The sequence below is a fragment of the Pimephales promelas genome, chromosome 15, assembly GCF_988280905.1.
Source record: "Pimephales promelas chromosome 15, fPimPro1.hap1.1, whole genome shotgun sequence".
Taxonomy (NCBI): domain Eukaryota; kingdom Metazoa; phylum Chordata; class Actinopteri; order Cypriniformes; family Leuciscidae; genus Pimephales; species Pimephales promelas.
This window is the reverse complement of record NC_142783.1, coordinates 9,776,393-9,781,712: the sequence shown is the minus strand read 5'-3', so window position 1 is coordinate 9,781,712 and position 5,320 is coordinate 9,776,393.

Here is a 5,320-nt window from a genome sequence, read left to right as displayed (position 1 = left end):
AGGAATAATATTGTGCTAGAATCAAGATTGCCATTATTTAATGATAAATCGTGCACACACGGAGCTGTAGGCAATGTGCTTTCGAATTTAATATTTGTATGTTAACGTTACCAAAGGTAGGCTAACCCGCGCCCAAGGCCCCCTTTCCCGCGATCCATGTAGGCCTATAGACAATAGAGATAGAGAACATGGGAATTTGTAAGTATGCAAAGTACATTAGTTTTATCCAAAAACAACTCGCTAATAAAGTAGGCCTATAATCTATCCGTGGGGGAAAGAGAGCGCAGTCCGAATTGGTCACACCGAACGCGTCAAACACGTCAAGTCTAGTTAGACGCTTGAATCTTCTGCAGCCCGCTCAAGTTCAAAATTTTCTACTGAGAAAGACGTTCGCGGCAAACGAGTCACCCAATTCGCGACGCCCGGCGCGAATGATGCGTCTTCGCGTCTTTGCATTGACTATGAATGTACTCTGCTATCGCAATTAAATTCGCGTTCGGTGTGAACACACCATTAATGCATATACGAGCCAACATCATGGTCATTATTTTGAAAAAACACAATATATAGCTACTCGCGTGCAAAACACTTATTTCATTCGCTAACATGTAGACTACAAATGTTTGCATTCGTAAGAAACGTTTCTAATTGTTGATGCAAAATTTGTAGCAATTCTGAAATTCAGTTAAAAGTAAATTTCTTGACCAAAAATGCAATAAATGATCATGTGTAGGCCTAAGTACAAAAAATAAGCTTACCGCTTCTCAACGTCTTCACATGTGTTTCATATTTTTTTTGTCTGGATAGGCATCACGGGAAATTGCATAGCCTATATCACGTGGCTCATACAGTTACTTAAACTGATATAATCGATTTACTTAATTTTGATGCAATTATTGTATAGTTGACATGCATTATGTTTTTTTTTTTTTATTTTATTCATGCATACATTTAAGTGCACCTAGTATCTTATATTTTTTTTGTTACACGCATATGTTAAGTAAACGTTGAAAAGTTAGGAATACTTAATTTTTTATGTTTGATCCAATTACTTTTATAAGTATTGGTTGTTCGGCTGCTTCAAGATCATACATGCTTTCGAAACAGTACTGTGATGTCATACACCAATCGTCTGTACTCTGTACAGTGCTGCTTCAAGATCATACTGTATGCTTTCAAATCAGTACTGTGATGTCATACACCAATCGTATGTACTCTGTACAGTGCTGCTTCAAGATCATACTGTTTGCTTTCGAATCAGTTCTGTGATGTCATACACCAATCGTCTGTACTCTGTACAGTGCTGCTTCAAGATCACACTGTTTGCTTTCGAATCAGTACTGTGATGTCATACACCAATCGTCTGTACTCTGTACAGTGCTGCTTCAAGATCATACTGTATGCTTTCGAATCAGGACTGTGATGTCATAAACCAATCGTCTGTAGGGGAGACCCGGGGCAATTGTAACGTATTTTACATGTTCCTTAATAACTCACAAACTACTTGAGATAGACTAGTCATCTTTTGATACAAGAAACATATATATGTGCACTAATTAATAATACAATTTATATATTTTTACTTATGAGAACAAGACTAAAATATTCAATAAAATGCAGTGTGGGGGCAATTGTAACACTGAGAAATAACTCCTATTAACCCACTTTATCTCAAATAAAAGCCTACCTCAAAGTAATCACTTTACTGCTGTTAATTTTAAGAGTTTATATAATATTCCCACTTTGTCAAGCACATATAAAACACACATTATTTTATATAAAAAATGTTAATTGATGATTTGTTAATACTGGAACAAACATTTATTTTAATACACCCTTTTAAAATGAAGTTTTACAATAGAATTTAGTGAAATATGTTCATTTTTTTAACAGAAAAGTATGTCAACACACACAAACAAGCTTATTACAATGGGCCTTGTGGCTCGGGGGCAACTGTAACACAGTGTTACAGTGTTGTTCATGTTCGTTTTTAATCAATAACCTAGGGATAAAATGTATACAAGTTTAAATTGACAGACATCTAAACTTTAGACGGCAGAAGAAAAATACTGTACATCCAAAAAATAACTTTCACACCTCAAAATCAGTTTGTCGTTAATAACTTCTGCTAAAGTTGAAAATGTCACGCTTCTTTTCCACAGATAGAGAGAGAATCCTATTGGGCATGTACAGATTAAGTGTCATCACTCTAGCTTGTTTCTGATTGGAGGAATTGAGTGTGGTACAATTGCCCCCTGTTACAATTGCCCCCGGTCTCCCCAGTGCTTCGTCAAGGTGATCAAAGTACACTGCATGCTTTCGAATCAGTACTGTGATGTCATACACCCAGGGATGTAGTGGAGGCTAAATGCACAAATGCCGTTTACGCACCTCCCAATATTCGGGAATTGCGTTTACCCACCTCCAAAGTGCGTTTATCCACCTTTAAATTGCGTTTATCCACCTCTAAATATCCTAGTTCCTAAGACATTTTAAATTAAGCTTATGTCGTTAATTTAGTTTCTTTAATTTAGTTAATTTAGTATAGGTTGTTAAAACTAAGGCGAACTTTTTCACTCATTAAGACGGTCGCCTGCCACCACCTACTGGCGGTTTAGTGTTAAATGTTTAAGAGTAGCATCATTCTTTCTTATATGTAAATTAAAATCAATTTCATAACATTATTTCATGCAATTGTAATTTTTCAGTGTAAATGATTTAATTTGATCAACCCCTAGGGTAACAGCCCTATGGTGTCTTAGAAATAATTGAATTTATAGACCTTATTCAGAGCAGCGCCATGACGGGTATGAAAGTGAGGCGGTGAGGGATAGATTACCGTGTTTCCAATGGCATCCGCTGTAAAAAGCTGAATAAAGCGGCTAGATTGTTTACAATTTTCCACAGCTTACATTGTCGGGAGTTTTTTGTCAACTGACATTTCTTGGAAAGATATTTTTCCAGTGTTTCATGAGCAGAACAATGCGAAAACACATTAAATAACAGTTAAGCCCATTGAAGCGATGCAAGTCTATCCCTCACAGCCTCGCTATCATTCTCATTAAAAATCAAAGATGGCGCTACCGTGAATAAGGCGTACTGATCAAATTTAGGAATTTAAAATGAAATATGAAGCATACATTTAATAATATTGGGGGAGGGGTGCCCTTTAAAGGTGCAGAAATTACAATATGGTGATTTAAATATCAAAGCTGATATATCAATGATGAGAATATTTTTTAAGAATAAGTCAAATTTTTAAAAAATCTGAACAAGCAACTTTTTTACTCGGACAAGTGAAAGGCAGATTTACTTAGCGTATGAAAAGGCTTAATGTCGAGCCCTCCCTATATAGCAATGTCATCAGGAGACACACATACACCGGTAGGCAGTGGCCCACCTTACCTGGTGACCATGTCTTGGTCCACCAGAATTTATAGTTTACCCACCTCTTCAACTACACCTCTGCATACACCAATCGTCTGTACTCTGTACAGTGCTGTCGATCACTGTCTGCTGTATGCTTTCGAATCAGTACTGTGATGTCATACACCAATCGTCTGTACTCTGTAGTGCTGCTTCTAGTTGATCACTGTATATTTTCGAATCAGTACTGTGATGTCATACCCAGGGATGTAGTGGAGGCTAAATGCACGTAAATGCCATTTACCCACCTCACAATATTCGGGAATTGCGTTTGCACCTCCAAAGTGCGTTTATCCACCTTTCAATTACGTTTATCCACCTCTAAATATCCAGTAGTTCCTAAGAAATTTTAAATTAAGCTTATGTCGTTTTAGTTTCATATTGTCCACACTCTAAAAAATGATGAGTTGGATTTACTTAAAATATATATGCACCATTTTTGTATCAAAAAATGTGCACATATCTTTTAAGTAAATCCAACACAGTGCAGGCCATGTGAGATCAAAATAAATCTTAGTTCTGTTAACTTAAAATTTAAGCTCATTTATATATATAAAATAAGACGATTAAATCAGTTGAACCAACCATTTTAACTTAGTTTAGATCTTCAGCTTACATGTCTTAAAATAAATAACATGCAAATCACACACAATAAAGCATTTCACTTTATTATTTATTTAAATTGCATCTTAAAATATATTCAAATAGAAAATAGTTGTTAAAATAATAATAATAATAATATAGTCACAATATTACAGTTTTTCTTGGATCAAAGAAATGAAGGCTTGGTGGGCAGAAGAGACTTCTTTTAAAATATTAAACAATCTTAGTGTGTGTGTGTGTGTGTGTGTGTGTCTACATATATAATATATATATATATATATATATATATATATATATATATATATATATTATTTTTTTCAAAAAACAATAAAAAAACAATTAAATGCAACAAATTAGTCCATTATTAAATACCTATAAATATAAAAAAATAGTCTATTAAATAATATCTATTAATTTAAACAAAACAGAAGTTAATTAATGACTTTCCTTCAGAGGTTATGAACGAATCTCTTCAAAAACATTTTAGCAGTAACTACTGGAAAACAGTAAAGATCTACAATCTTTATTTGAAGCTAAAGTTTTGTTTAAAGGGTATTTACTTATTTTGATAATAATTTTGAAGGTTTAATTTACTGAATTAACGCTGTCATTTAGGAATAATATTGTGCTAGAATCAAGATTGCCATTATTTAATGATAAATCGTGCACACACGGAGCTGTAGGCAATGTGCTTTCGAATTTAATATTTGTATGTTAACCTTACCAAAGGTAGGCTAACCCGCGCCCAAGGCCCCCTTTCCCGCGATCCATGTAGGCCTATAGACAATAGAGATAGAGAACATGGGAATTTGTAAGTATGCAAAGTACATTAGTTTTATCCAAAAACAACTCGCTAATAAAGTAGGCCTATAATCTATCCGTGGGGGAGAGAGAGCGCAGTCCGAATTGGTCACACCGAACGCGTCAAACACGTCAAGTCTAGTTAGACGCTTGAATCTTCTGCAGCCCGCTCAAGTTCAAAATTTTCTACTGAGAAAGACGTTCGCGGCAAACGAGTCACCCAATTCGCGACGCCCGGCGCGAATGATGCGTCTTCGCGTCTTTGCATTGACTATGAATGTACTCTGCTATCGCAATTAAATTCGCGTTCGGTGTGAACACACCATTAATGCATATACGAGCCAACATCATGGTCATTATTTTGAAAAAACACAATATATAGCTACTCGCGTGCAAAACACTTATTTCATTCGTTAACATGTAGACTACAAATGTTTGCATTCGTAAGAAACGTTTCTAATTGTTGATGCAAAATTTGTAGCAATTCTGA